Raw genomic sequence first — 16,247 nt, 5'->3', positions numbered from 1 at the left:
TTCACCTTAACAATTATGTGAGGAGTTAAACAGATGAGATTAAAGCAGATATGAAAGAGGTTGTTCATGAATATATCACTCTGCTGATATCTAAGAAAACATAGTCCCTGCTCAAGAAATTTCTAAGAGTGGAATCAATAGGATCCTCCAGCAAGCCCTTAAAAAAGCGGGAAATAGAATAGAATATTTCCATTTGGAAAGGACCTAAAACAATCATCTTGTCCGACTGCCTGACCACTCCACGGCTGACCAAAACTTTAAGCCTCTTATTAAGGGCATTGTCCAAACGCCTCTTAAAGACTGACAGGCGTGGAGCATCGACCACCTCTCTAGGAAGCCTGTTCCAGTGTTTGACCACCCTCTCAGTAAAGAAAGGTTTCCTAATGTCAAGTCTGAACCTCCCCTGATGCAGCTTTGAACCATTCCCTCGCGTCCTGTCGCTGGATGCCAGGGAGAAGAGATCAGCACCTCCTTCTCCACGTCCCCTCCTCAGGCAGCCAGCCAAACCCGGAGTCCTCAGCCGCTCCTCACGGGACATGCCTTCCAGCCCTTCCACCAGCTTTGTTGCGTTCCTCTGGATGCATTCAAGGACCTTCACATCCTTCTTAAACTGCAGGGCCCAGAACTGCATACAGAATGGTACACAATACTCCTTTGGCCTTTCTGGAGCTTTTGGGAGCTGCCAGTTTTGTCCAGGGAATCTTAAGCCTCCCAGCTGTGAACTGTAACTGATAACACTGCTAAACCATCTCTGTAACATTACCAAGACCCACGGCGCTGTGCTCTGGGGAGAGATGCACCCAGAGAGCCCAGGTCCAGCCCCATGACAGCCGAAGCAGGGCAACGAGAAGCCCCGTGGCACCCTGCTGAGGACAAGGAGAGCAAACGGTGGGCACAGCCGCAGGAAAAGGGGGAGAAAGCAGCACGGGTGGGGACAGCAACGCCACCTGCACTGTTAGTAGCACCGAGACTTGTTCTGCAGTTTTCAGGCCTTTATTTTCTTTTACTGCCTGACAGACTTAGAGGGCCGGGAGCCCTTGAGGGCCGGCGCACGCCCCAGCTGCTGGCCCGGCCCTGGTTTCGGCAGCGCCTGGGGCCGCCTTCTAGTGCTGCCGGCGGGGTGGCCTCTTCTTGGCTGGAGAAGAGGCCTCGGGGCTGCCGGCCCTCCTCTTCGGGGGTTGCCGTGGCCCCCCAGGGGAGCGTTCCCTGCCCCGGCTGGAAGCAGAGGGAGGTGCCACGGCCTCCTCGGGCTCCTCCTGGGGCTCTTGGTGCTCCCCGGGGAGAGGAACGGGGGCAGAGGGAGGGCTGCCGGGACCCCCACGAAGGGCAGCTGCTGAGGTGCTGGGGAGCTCGTCCGTGTTGGTTCCCTCAGAGCTGCTGGAGGGGGTCGGGCCAGGTGTGGGAGACCCTCCTCGGGAGGCCGTGGGGCCGGGGGCAGGCGCAGGGCTGCCCTCCCGCCCCCCGCCAGCATGGCCGTCCTCCAGGCCCAGCAGACGGCGGGCCTCCCCGCTGCACCGTTGCACGGCGACATCGATGAGCTGGTGCACAAATGTCGCCGCGTGGTTTTGGAGGGAGGCCGCCAGCAGCTGGACCAGGAGGTCTTCATCCAGGCCGAAGAGGACCAGGAGGGGCATGACGATGTCCTCCGCTATGGCTGCCCGCGAACGCCGGTTGCCAAAGATCGCTGCCAGCTCCTGACGCACCCAGGTCAGAAGGGGCTGGAGGAGAGCTGGGTGGTCCCGGAAAAGGGATGCCCAGGTGCTGGGCTGGAGGCCGCCCAGAGGAGCCCTGGGCACCATCCCCACAGGCTGTGGTCCTGTTGCTGCAGGGCTGTGGGCAGCTGCACGGCCAGGAGCGCCTCCTGCCTGGCGGCCGACGACCGATGACGCCGCAGATGGCGTGATGACATGCTCCCCAAAGTCATCGTCCGCCCACACCGAGTGCATGATGGAGAGGATCCTCCTCTTGCAGAGGGGGCACTCGGGCTTGCTCTCAGCCCACCGCAGGATGCACGGGTAGCAGAACTGGTGGAGGCATGGCGTCACGTAGCTGGCCTCCTCCCAGCTGTCCAGGCAGATGGGACAGCGGTCCTCCAGCTCTGTGGCCATGCTCTCCACTCGCTGCGGTGGGCTGGGGGGAGCTGGGGATGTTGAGCCGCTCCCTCTCACCAGCGCTGCAGCAGCGGGTGTTGCACTAGAAAGGGAAGAGAGGCCACCGTCATTGGCTGGGCCAGGGAGGGGTGGAAGAAATGCCCAGGTCCCTCAAGAAGGAAGCCCTCCCAGCTCCCCAGGGGGAGATGTCCCCGCACAGCTCACCTCTGCTGCTGCGAGCGCGCCTCCTGGGAGTCCCGGCTGCCTGAGCCTGTCAGGGCAGGGGAAAATCGTCTGATGGCTCTGGGGTCGGGCACTGAGAGCTGCAAGAAACAACTCCCCGAGCACGACACCAGCACCAAAGGCCTCGCTCAACACTCCACACCTCGCGAACTCGCTCAGCTGGAGTGCGGGCATGAGCCGGCTGGGGGAGACTCGGCGCCCGAATATAAGCAGTGAGGGACGCCTGGTCACAATCCGTTGCTCAGGGATGTCATAGTCCATCGCTCGGTGACATCACAGTCCATTGCTTGGGGACATCACGACAAGCCATCCTCGCCCATGGCGCACGCCCCGGCAGCACTGCAGCCCCTGTACACACATCTGGGGTTACAGCAGCACCACTGCCCACTCCATCCCCCATCTCTTGTCTTGGTGCTCAGCGTCAGTGTTTCACGTCAGTCACCAAGGCCTCGGCCGCGGCTTCCCAGGGCCCTGTCAGCTCGCTCTGGCCATGGCAGACATGTCCATGCACACAGGGCAAGAGTGTTCACTCAGTTTGACCACCCTCTCGGTAAAGAAAGGTTTCCTAATGTCAAGTCTGAACCTCCCCTGATGCAGCTTTGAACCATTCCCTCGCGTCCTGTCGCTGGATGCCAGGGAGAAGAGATCAGCACCTCCTTCTCCACGTCCCCTCCTCAGGCAGCCAGCCAAACCCGGAGTCCTCAGCCGCTCCTCACGGGACATGCCTTCCAGCCCTTCCACCAGCTTTGTTGCGTTCCTCTGGATGCATTCAAGGACCTTCACATCCTTCTTAAACTGCAGGGCCCAGAACTGCATACAGAATGGTACACAATACTCCTTTGGCCTTTCTGGAGCTTTTGGGAGCTGCCAGTTTTGTCCAGGGAATCTTAAGCCTCCCAGCTGTGACCTGTAACTGATTACACTGCTAAACCATCTCTGTAAAATTACTTAATGTGAGGAATAGATTTTAAATATTTTATTTTTATGAGGAAATTAGTTTAAACGGGCAAAAGCAGAAAATTATTCCCTGAAGATGTAATTACTTGCAATTTCAAAACTGCCATGTATTCACCATGATTCAGAAACTCCTAAAAATCACTAAAAGTAAATGCATGTGCCTTGACCTTTCAGATCAAGATAAAGCAGTTAGATGTTAGCAGTTCAACACACTATACTTTTAGCCTTTTAATTGAGAACACCATTTAGTATGATTTAATGAACCTCTTTCAAAAGCCTAGAAACTCTCTATAGTCTGGAAGCCAGTGTTTGTAAGGGAGTATGTACAAGTGGCCCGAGAAAGATGTTCACTGCTGTGTATGTACCAGGTCGTATCACAGGACACAAGGCTGTGCTAGTACTTTCATTTATTTATCAGACTTTGATCTGGCACTGGGCAGAAAAGAGAGAAAAACATTTCCAATGAAACAAAATTAGAATAATAAACAATGGTTTACTACTACGCTTTCTGGTTTTGTTCAGAAGAATTTTACCGTTAAAAATGTTGTTGGCATTTTTGAAGTTGTACTGAGGCTGTTTGAGAAAGCCGTTTTCAGAAATAGTTGGGTTTGGTTTTTTTCGTAACCCAGTGACTGCCCCTCCTTATCTATAGAGTTGTGTTGGGAAGAGTAAGTTTCTTTGAGAGATTTCACTACTTCTGGGGGGGAGGGGAAGAGGGCTTCAAGAGCAATATGTCAGAAAATGTCACCTCTATGTTACCTGAGCCACCTGTATGGCTGTTCCTGCATTCCTGCATGCTTACGACTCTCTCCAGAATATTGCGACTGGTCATCGTCACCTTTCCTGGTCATGCAGCATTGCGACTGGTCATTGTTCCTTCTCCCCACACAAGTACAACTGAGTGTTTGCTCCAGTTGTCTCTAAAGGTGATCAGACTTCACCTGCAGAACACAGACCCCTGGGACATCTTTAAATGTTTCAAATCAATCTGAGCAATAGTTTCTACCCTGTTTATTGTAGAGTATTTTGGAGAGAGAGTTGGACCTTCAGGGAGGTGGAGCTCAGCCTCACCTGGGAATGAGCTTACTCCCCCTTGCTGGAGAAAAGGAAAAACGTTAAGGGTCACAGGGCTAAGAGTATTTGAAAGGAGACCTGAGAGAAATTGGCTGTATTTTGTTAAACTGAAAAGACATATAGAAAAGAGTTAGGTTCAGTGACTCTGGAGTTTCAGGGTGAAGATGTGGGAATGAGACCGAAGTGAGCAGTTGCATCCCGGAAGGAAATCCTCTCCAGGTGCCGGACAATGTCTCTGAATCAAGAATGTGAGACAGCTAGGAGGAAATCTGGATCTGATGTGTGCTGGGAGGCCAAGCTTCCCCAGAGGAAGAGTAATTGAGGAAACAGCACTCTGTTGTCTAAAATCTGTTAAGGAGATGTTAGCAGAAGGAACTGGAGCCAAACTCAGTAAGCCTTGTTTTAAAGTGATGCTGGGGGCTCACTGAAATCCAAATAGGGGCACTCACCATACCCTTGGCTCAGCATCGACAAGAAAATGAAAAAAAAAAAGTATATATATATATAGCCAAACCTAATTTTAAAAAATGCTGACAGAGTGTGTCATCTCTCCCCTCCTCTAAGTGTCGCTCCTGCCCCAAGCATTTCCTCACAGAGGACAGGCATGGAAAACAGCTTTTTCTCGAAAGCAGCTGGTCGTGGGGTTAAGTTTGTGCAGGTTGTATGTGCTTATCACAGATGAACAGTAATCCTATTTACTTTTAAAAATAATAATCATAGAAAAGGTAATGCGTTAGTATTGCTTTGCGATTCCAAGCAGATTGAAAGCAGTTTTATGATGCTTGGCGGTAGAGCTATATTTTTTAACCTTTAAAGCTTAGTCAGGTAATTATGCAAGAATTACCAGGGGAGGAGGAAGAAATAATGAGTTTTCTGTCCTAAAGAATGCAGATGGTCCTTTCAAGTTTAAAGATTTAAAAAAAAAAAATAATAAAATTGTAACAATTCATTAGATTTTTAAGGTATCTGTGTTTAGGGCAGTCCCTTTCTGATGCTTGGCACTTAATTCAAAGTGAAGCATGAATTTTATCCCACACACTGAATAAAAAAATAAATTACTTCCTTATTCCCTCTTGGTTGTTACTATACGCCATATTTCTCTAGTGTAATGTTCTTAGATGTTTGTATACAGAAGAGGAGGTGGTATTTTGCAATGGCATATTTAGTGGAAATCACAGCCAAGAAAAATAAGCTACATCCTGGAAAGAAAGGCAGGGGAGAAAGCAACAGATTTTGTTGCTTTAGGTCTCTAGCCCAGAACTTCGGAGAGGATATCTTGCAGGTTCACTATTGTCTAGTTGTATGCATATTTTCAGAACTAAATCATCTCTGCAAGATGTTGAAGCAATTTTTGGCACAAGGCCTGAAAGAATTATTCACATGTCTCTGAACTTTTTGAACCAGTTGAGCAACTCTTTCAGCCTTCAAGAAGGCTGGAAGATGAACAGATTCTTAGAGTTTGCAAATGTAGTTCTAGAAAGGCATAGGATTTTTTTTTTTTTTTGCAGCCAGCGTATCAATATCTTAGCAATTACCTTGCTTGTATTACACTACTTTCTTTATAAGAACCTGTAGGAAGTACATTATTTTTTAAAAAGGCTTTGTTATCAAAAACTGTTTTTCTCACTCACAGGCTACTGCAAAGCATAGCACCTTTTATTCATAAGATTTCTGTCTACTAATTCAAAAAAGGCTTTGTTATCAGTAAAAATATTAACTCAAATTCTTTCTCAGTACTGTTGTCCTCTTTGCAGTGGTTAACATCGTTTGCTGTTTCAATAATGCTTCAAGAGAAGTAGACAGTATTTACTTTTGCAAATGGTTGCAGAATCAAATAAGAGCCTTTTATAAAATCCTGTCCTCTGCTGAGCAGAGCAGATCCCATTAAAGTTGGAGTGGATGAGCAGTCATTTATCCCTGGATGGAATTTGGCCCTTTGTGAGATGCCATTTGGAATTAATACCCAAATCTCTCAAACCATGAGGAATTAAGCTTCAGGATTCCAAAAATTCTTCACGTGCAAGGCAGCCAATGATGAGTGCAAAACAATTTTAAAATGATCCAAGTAAAAATATTGCCCAGGAGAAAACTGACAGACTACCTGAAACTTAGGAAGGTGTGGCTTAAAAACACTGATTACCTCCCTGTCCTGCTTAGAGAAATTTCTAAAGGTAATGTAAATCTAAATGTGATTTCTAGTTTTTAAGCAGGAAACACTGTAGTGGTACATGCAGGGCTTTTACATGCAACTAAGAACCACATGTACACTCAGTGTACTCAGTGCAAAAATGAAACTGATTTGGGGAAATTAGCACAAATGATGCCTATGCATTTGGGACTGCAAATGTCCAAATTCCCAGTGAGACACAGACACAGATCATAGTAATAAATTTAGAGTCTTGTTTGACAGAAAACAAAATACAGGAGCATGAATCTACAAGCATACATATAGGGCTCCTTGAAAACAGTTGCTGGTAAAAAAAGGATTCCCATTACAGAACAAATAAGCCTATCTGTAGTCAGTCCTTTGTTAATTTAGCAGCTGAGGGGAGTGGTAGATGGATGCTTCTCCTGGGAACAAAACGGAGGTTCCAGAGAGACATTACCTTGGAAATCCAACCCAGAGCATGATCACCAAGAGCTAGCAGCTCTTTCAAGAGATAACAGCTCTTCCTAGCTCTCTCTAGGTACTGGGAGTTGCCCACAGAGGAGGCTGTATGACCAGGCCTGGAAGCAGAACTGCATGAAGATGCCTTCCCCTCCCATGCCCACCACAGGTATTGTGATCCCTGAGTCGGCACAGGAGAGCATCCAGTTGATTCAGAAACGCATAAGATGATTGACTGCTGGCCAAGCCCATCCACTCTTCTTTCTTGCTAACAGCTCCTGCCTGACTACCCTTAGGCATGGCTGCACAAACCTTACTGTTTAATCCTTGTGGCTTCAGATCTGACCTTCTGCTCCAGCCAGCATGGCTGCGAGTCAGGCCCATGGCCCGGGCAGAAGCTGGGAGCTCTGCCTTACACCAGGGAACAGCCCCTGGGAGAGGGACGCACGTGCGCAGAGGACGGTCAGATTTGTATCGTTCATTCTTGGTTTATTTCATCTTAATTGCTCATTCGTGCTGGGGTAGAGAGATGATTTTTCAGAGAACTTGCTTGCTGGATACTAGAGGCAAGAACAAAACATTATTTCAGTCACTGAAGCTAAATGGAAATAAACAATTCTTAATTCTCTGTAGTTAACTTTAGGCACTCTTGCATCATTTAGCGTGGGTGTCAATGAAGGGAAAACTACAAGAAGAGTTATTTTATGACCATCATTATTCTGTGAAAGGCAGTTAGTAATAAAAATTATAGGGTCAGATCACTTTTACTGAAGTACAGGGTATCTGCGCAATAAAGGTCTGCATCCTAGTATAGGTCCTTCTTTCTGAATAATTTTTCCTGTACATACCAATGTGAACAAAGAAGTGTATGTTATTCTAGGAAGGTTCATCAGGAAGACATCGCTGGTAAGAGACTCCTTATGCCCTCTTACTTTCTGCTGGCACACCAAAAAAGAATGTTTATAATCATGTTACTGGTAATTTAAAGGGTAAGAACCTGCTAGTAATTTCTGCACCTAATTAAAGTTCTAATTCTATGACCTTTCAATGCACGAAGTAATTCTTAGTTTATAGTGAATTCTTGACCAGAAAGGTGTATTACCTACGTACACCTCAACGTCAACTTTCTCAGCCAACAGAAATTGATATACCCTCATATATAATAGTAGCTATTTATTGCAACACATTTTGTAAAGTATGACTCTTCGTATGCATGTGGTGATAGATGTACACAGGGGGCGAGTGACTGCTGAAATCTCTACCAGCAATCCACAGGCTCGCAGTAATGATATCAGAGCGAGAGGGCCCAGGTGGGCTCCGCTCCTGTGCTTCTGGGAAGGTTGCCTCTTACCTCTGCTCCAGCACAGGTAATGAAACCCACTGCGAACGGGTTCATACCCCGGTGAGGCACATCACCTCTGCGCCATTTAGAACCCACAACCTTGTGAATTAAAGGGTTTTCTGGAGTGCTGAGTTTGGCTTTGGTGTGTCAGCAACAGCGCTCCTGCACTCCAAGTCCTCTGCTCATGGACGTGTAGAGTCTTCACCGTTCAGACCACTCCACGCAGCTTAGCTGAGTGATGCAAGATGTGCAGTCTTCTGCATCGCTCTTCCACCAGTCTTCACCCAGAGGGTTACAATCCGCATGCAGCTTGAGGCTTTTATTAGAATATAGCTCTGCCTGTTAATTACCACTGTGAGCCAGGTGAAATGAAACAATACTTCAAGTACTGGCAGAGCCTGCTTAGTAGATTCAACATTTGACTTTTAAAGAATAATGAATAATAAAATAGTAAAATCTAGGAATATTTGTATCTGCATTGCTTTCAGGAAGTACAAACCCGCATGCTGAAATTAAATACAGCCATAGTAAACAATATAAAAACCTCTTAAACTCGCAGAGCTGAAATTCTGCTACACTCACTTGTGGTTACAGGACGCTATTCACAGAGTCCCAGAACTGGACATTTAGTAGCCAAAAACATGCTGCAACTTCATTCTGAAGTTTTGGTGCATCTTTTCTTTTGTTCTCAAAAGATTTTTTTCAAAGTGGCTACTTGAGTGGTTGCATCATTTTCTTGGCATCCGTAATCCCTTCTGCCTCATAACTCAGGGCTACAAATAGCTGGACTGTGAAAAGACACTGCTATGGCAGTTTTGAAGATTGCAATTTTTTCCTCTGCCAAGCAAGACTGGGGATGATTCAACAGATACAGCTAAAGCAACACTTAAAAATGGAAGTGGCTACCACTATCAACTTGAGGAGTCTGAAGCAAGCCTCCTTTTTCTGAATTTTCAGAAGTATAGAAAGCACATATTGAAGTTCCATTAGAGAGAGTACACTATAAGACGATATTACACATCTAAGAAATAATGTTTATTCTGGATTCTGCTAGCTGCAATTATGTCACTGCAAGAAATCATAACTGGCAGAAGAATACTATTGCTGTTGCTAGATATATGTTTATGTGTACATCTCGAAATGGTGTGTTTACCTCCCTCAATATCAGATCAGAAATACACAGTACTTCTCTGCACTTCCACGTATGCTAAAAATATAGGACTTAAGATGAAATATTGAAAATTGTATTTTCGAGTGTGTTTTAAATATGTGATTATCTGAGTGTAAGACAGTTTTAACATCGTGATTTGCTGTACAATATTTTGTTAGAATTTTGCCTAATACCAAGTTTTAATAGTTGGTCAAACCAACTAACTCATCAGACCTACATTTTTCTGGCCGTGTAAGTGAAACAAAACCAGATGGTGATCTTTCTTGAGTATTTTAATGATAATGTTATTGCAGCTTTTAATAGTAATTAAATTGAGATTGTATCAACAGACTGATCACACAAACACTAATAAAGCCAATCCTAAAAGATTTCCACAAACACTAATAAAGCAAATCCTAAAACATTTCTGGGATAAGATTGTGATGTACAAATGCAACCTCTTTGTCACCCTGTTGGTCAGCCAGATCCTGCTGCTGTTGAATACACTGGCTTCAACTGAAGCAGAATTGGGCTCTGGGGAAGAAAGAATTTACTATCTGATTTTATTTTCAGTGAATATCAAGGTTTTGTGGGGTTTTTTTCCTTATAGAAAAATGCAAAATGCTTAGGAGGAAGACTAGTCTTACATTGCATTGAAATGTCTGGCAGTTTACAATATCTTCCTTATGCTAATACTCTATATTAGAAATCCCTTGACATGTTGAGGTAATCACGGTTCCATACTCTGAAACATAGTACAGTTTTTATAAGACTTCTTTATGAATAAGACTTTTAAAGAATAACCCTACAACCTAGACGCCAAGCTTTCAAATCATAATTACTGCCTTGCTAATTTATTTTAAAAATTCATAAAGCTTTCATATGCTTCTATGTCCTTAAATGTATAGCATGAAAACTGGTATTTCCAATGCCTGTAGCACCCTTAGAACAAACACTGACACTCCTTATCTTCCCAGCCACATAAAAGGTTATTGGTATAAAACTAAACACAAGGGCATGTCTGCACTTGAAATCTGCTGCACGTTTATTATATTTGCACTGCCATCCACAGCAACTACTGCAGGAGCAGACAGACTGCCCATATTCCAATATTTCACTATTTTCCCTGAAGGTCTCAAAAAGCATTCTGTCATGACTCTGTCGTTAGGGGGTCTGGAGCTAAGTTCCTGGTGGGAGCAAAGACATCCTTAACACTGTGCGTCAGTCAGAGTGACTCTTCTTGATCCATCCCATCACCACTGCACATGGGTCGTGGTGCCTGGGGTCTCTTGTGTTTTTTCTGTGAGCTAGCACTGTTGTTCTTATGCTCCAGCAGTACGGGGGAGCCAGCCTGGTGAGCAGGTGATTCACGGTGTCCGAGAGAGTTAGGTATTTCTCCCATGGCTTTTCCAGGTGTTTATTCTCTTGAGGAAAGGAGCTCTTGACTGGCGAGAGAGCAGCATGTGTGAGAGACAAACAGGCTGTTAAACCCCAGTTTTCTGAAATTCTGTGCTAAACTCACTCAGAGATGTGGAGCACATCAACTACATAAGCGCCCACCTTAATGCAGAGAAACCGGGAAACTCACTATGCCCAGTGTTACCTGTCAGCTACTAGTTTAGATTTAGAGCAAGTGTTTCATTTTCTTTAAGATGTTTAATTTTACACTGACTCACACGTTCCACAATTTTTTTTCTCTACCTCTAAGGGGACAAGAATCTTTTAACTAAAACCTTGAGTTGTGATTAATCAGAGGAATTCATATAATTAGCCTCCAGAAAAAAACAACCAAACAACCAAACAAAAAAATCCCCCACAGTTTTGTAAAACTAATGAGAAAGTTACAGAAGTTGGCAACAGTTGATGTATTCTCTAACCATACCCTTACAAAGTGAATCAGAGTTGTTCTGTCACCAGCTACAGCAAAGCACTCTCATGTACTAGTAGGGTTAATACTTCCGTAATTTCTTGGCAAAAAGTTTTTCCCAAAAACTAGTACTTCTGTAGAAGCATAAGGCATCTGGGCTAACGATTGTGTTCTTTGCAAGGCAATTACGTATTTGTAATCGGGTTTATAGGCTGTTCTGCAGAAATGCAACGTTTCTAGTTTTGCACCGTCGTTTTTAAAGTGAGCTTAATCAGATCTTCATGTGGAGCCGTATAATTATCAGTTCCTGCTTCTCCTTTCCCATCTGCAGTTTCCTTTTTTCTCCTTTGGGGTTTTGCAGTCGCTGTGGGAAGTGACTTTAACTGCGACTAACAGTCATATCACTGCATCTCCCCTGTGGGTACCTCAGCAGTGGGGGCAGACTATTCCCCGGACATCATCTCAGCCAAAATCAACAACTCACCCCCATGTGTGCATTCCTTTAAACATGCATCCCTGCATGGTTTAGGATCTGCCTAAGCAAGGCAAACTGAAGAGTGGTATTTTCGATAACGAGTACTGAGGAGCACTGCGCTTCTTGCGATGGTTCTTTTTGCTTCTGTCTTTCCTGTGCTGCTACTCCAGACTACGTTCCCTTCTTCTCCCTCTGCTCTCGTCGATCTTGCAGCCTGTCACAGGCATGCACATACAGCGCGGCTGCACCCCAAATACCTTTATTCATCCCATTTTGGCTTCTCCTGGAGGAAGAGATCCCACAGAACACTACATAAAGTTTTCTAAGAAAATTTTCAATGTGGAAGATTCAGCAGAAATGAAAAATTAAGTTTCCGTTGTACCTTAAACAGTAATTTTTTAAAAATTGCAGATTTTTTTTTTTTTTCATTTCATTTGCAGGCAATTTTGATAGCTCTGTTTGAATCCTTGTGAGACACAACATAAAATTAATATTTTAAAAGTATTTTTTAGGCAAGGCTTCAAATTACGCATGAGGGGACCTATTAAGAGTAATGTAGTCATACATGAGTTATTACTACACAGAGCAGCAATTAGAAACACATGGACCACGCAGGACTTACAGTTATCTAACTGGCATCATTTTTGCGTTACTGAAGCCAGAACTCAGGGAGGAGTAGTATTATTATTATTATCCCATCTGCTCATGTGAGGAGTCTCCAGATTTCGCTGTCTTTCTAAACAGCTGCAGGCACCCCCGTGCTCCCCCCTCCTGCAACGGCAACATCTCAAGGGAAAAATAAAATAAGATTCTGTTTCCTAGCCACTGTGTCCCCAGAAGTAGTCTCTAGTCAGCACTAGATAAGCAAGGAAACTCACATTTTCGTTGACTTACCAGAATTACATACTGTAGTATTTATGATGTATATATGATAACACGGAAAAAAAAAGGGAATCTCCTGAAAGGGAAGTTTTTGCAGTGCTGGAGTGTAAACTTCACTGGGCTTTGGATCAGGCCTTGGTACGGTGTCACATGCATACAAGCTTGTTTCGTGCTCTGACATTATGAAAATCCTGACCAAAGTTTCAACTGTTTAACATTGAATATAGTGGACAGGAATAATAGCCCTGCCACATACTGCAGGACTTTTTAACTATTTTCTCTGTAACTCTTGCTGTTACAGAAAAACATTTGTATTCATTTTTTGTTGGTTTTTTTCTGTTTCTTGAAAGCACAGACTGCAGCATTTACTCTGTTTGACTCTTCTTTGGCACACATTTCCCAAGTGGAAACAAACAGTGTTTTCTAATAAATACTCAGATTAGGTAACATAGAGTTAATATATTTGTCTATTTCTTCTTTAGAAGAGTCCTATTTCAATCCCTGACGTAACCCTCAGAGTACTGACACATTTGCAGAATGTATTCACCGTGATTCTTGTCCACTTTAAAAGTAAATATGGTATAAATACAAATGATTATATATATTAAAAAATCTATTTTAACAATACCAAGTTGGAAACAGTAGAAATCGCTCATTTACTAGGAATTACTATGCTAATCTCTCAGAAACTTTTGCAGATTCTAGAAGTGTGTTTATTTAAATCAGTGTACAAAGAAAACCTTTGCTGCTAAATGGTGCATGTTTGGAAGGCTTTTCTTTAAAAATATCTCCGCGAAACACCTTCCACGTTTAGGGCAGGCGAGTCTAAATGTAGTGTAGCCTGCTGTGTCTCTAAGATGTGCACATGCCCGATATATACAATTTATGCTGACTGTAAAGGTATTAAGTTGTAGCTGCGGTGATGTTTTGAAGCTGTGTTGAAGTACTTTTACGTATTTCAGAGATCAGCTCTAAGAGCAGACCTAAGGGTATCAGAGTCATACTTAATAAGCTGAAAATGTTTTCAGTCGAGTTGTCAGCCACACGGGTAAACATCACGTTTCTTTGTTTTGGTTTGGTTTTCTGAGGTAGAGAAAACACTCCTGGTTCCCTTGGGCAGCAGCCTGGAGGCATGGGAGTGTCGGCGCTCAGTCCTTCAGGGCTGCCGTGTGCCTCTGCGCAGTGACCCCTCTGGCTGATTTAATAATGGCACTTACAGGCTTTTCTATACAAAGGAAGTATATCACAAATGCACGCTGCATCAGGCCCAAGCTGCCAAGAGCAAAGAGGAACCATGTTGATATTCAGTTTCACAAGTAAAGTGTCTGACATCAGCCGAGGCACAGTCTGAAGGCCGATTCTTTTCTTACTTTCTTTTTCAGCCTGGTAGAACAAGACAAATTCAATCACACAAGTAGCAGTGAGAAATCTCAGATATAAGCAACTGGCAGAGAAATCTGCTGGCATGATTACTGAAGATTAACCTGCTTCAATATGGAAGCTAATCGTGCCATTGAAACCACACAAAAGATTATATTTTTTAATAGTGAGATTTTAATAGATTCAACTATTTTTTTTTTAATGTATATAGGAAATTCTACATCAATATTTATTTTTTAATTAGATGGAAGCAACAACCTAAAAACAGAGATTGGTGGAAAGTAAGCATGGAATTGGCCAGATAAACATTTTGTTTTTCACTGCGTAATTATAATAAGCAAACTGATCTGGCCAGCCCCAACTACTACCATATTTTTTTCCATCTAATGTTTACAGTATTAGCCAACACAGTCTGCTAAGTAAGCCCCATCTAATTTCATCTCGTGTGGTATGCTGGAAAGCTAAAATGCAGTAGTTTCAAAACCAAAAAGTTAAAGTTTGAGGCTTCTGAGGAGAAAGGAGGGCCTCCATACAAGTAGTTTGGATTTTAAATACATCCTTTTAATTTGGGAGGTGAAATGAAACACATCCCACTCATAACTCTTTTGGCAAAAAAAAAATGCTTTGCTTCAGGCACACTAACTGCAAAACAAATACTGGGGGGCAGGGAAGGAATACTAATATATATTTTTATAATGAAATGAAAACTCAATCATTTAAAACCCAGCACTAAATTAAATCCTGGAAGTAGACAGAAACAAAGCCAGCACTAGACACCTGCAGAGGGCTCAGTTTGTACAACAATAAAATCTCCCAAACTTTGTCTCTCGTACCGCCCGTGAATACAGATCCTTTTCCTCTAGTGCCAGCTGCAGTGTAAAACTACCTTGGGCTATAATCCTACTTTGTTGACAATTTTATGTTGCAGCAGGTGCTATAGAGATTCCCCCCCCCCCCCCCCCCCCCAGCTGCTATCAGTCTTTTCAGCCAGCATTGCTGTTTTTCCAAAGGGCTGGAAAAGATCAAATTGTAATAACAGGCAGAGAAGGAAAAAGGAAGAAGGAGAAACAGATAATGGTTTGTGTCAACAAAGGCACCACGTGGGGAAAAGCAGGAGCTCCCCACTATGGCTAAATTACCTTTAGTTATATACAGCCCTGTGACTGGAATACTTTTTTTTTTCTTTGAGGGGATGTCACTTAACAGTGGAAATTTGCAAAAATTGTTTTGCTAAGCTAACTGAACTGAGAATGAATGTCCAGGAACTGAGAAGGGGCACCCAGCTCCCATAGGGGTGATCTCATGTCCGGTGGAAAACTACCGGGTTTCTGGAATCTCGTCGTGGCTCGTTCTAGAAGGAACCTTACTAAAAGACTTCGAGGAAATCTAAGTACGGGAAAATCTTAGTGTTTTCCTGCTGACAAGCCCTCTCTACAAGAATTTCTGTGAGAAGGACAGTTGCCTTTACAATCGAGACTTTGAGCTGTTCACCGTGTTCCTCTTTCCAGTTTCTACTTCCTAGCACCCAGCCGACAATGCCCGGTGGTCCTAACGTAAGCCGACCTCCGGCAGCCGCAGCCTGCTTAATCGCTGTGGAGGGGCAGTGCTGATCTAAAAAGCCGTAGTAAACCAGACCTTCAGCGGGTTCAGTCGGACGCGGGCGAACGCGGCTCCTCCACCCGCTGCACTCGCAGCGCTGAAGGGTTCGTGCTCTTCCCGAAAAATTCACGTTCGACTTGGAATTACGGACCCGACGCCGCGCTCGCCATGAGCCTTCAGGAGCCAGATTAACATCAGATAAGGAACATTCAAACGCTAGCGCTGAAACCCGGGTTGAGCCGAATCTCAACAACTGCATTTTGAACACTGAAATGAGAGGGCTCCTCTGAGGCAACTTAGAACCAGGCGCCCGGCACTGGCAGGACCGGGAGCCAAGCACCGTTTTCAATCACAGCCTGCAGCCTACAGACGAGGGAAGAGTAAATTTGGGATCGCAGATGCCCGGCGCAGCACGATCCCTTCTGCTCTCACGGGCGGCAGCCGCACTGGCGAGAGCATCGCCCCCGGGCCGAGCGGCCGCTGGCAGCCGGCGGGGAGCTCGGCCAGCCGAGGGCCGGCGGCCCTGGGGAACCCGTCTGGTACCCGAGGGGCGGCGGAGGGAGGCCCGAGGGGACAGCGC

This window comes from Platalea leucorodia, assembly GCF_965183815.1.
Source record: "Platalea leucorodia genome assembly, chromosome: Z".
NCBI lineage: Eukaryota > Metazoa > Chordata > Aves > Pelecaniformes > Threskiornithidae > Platalea > Platalea leucorodia.
This window is presented reverse-complemented; position numbering follows the sequence as displayed.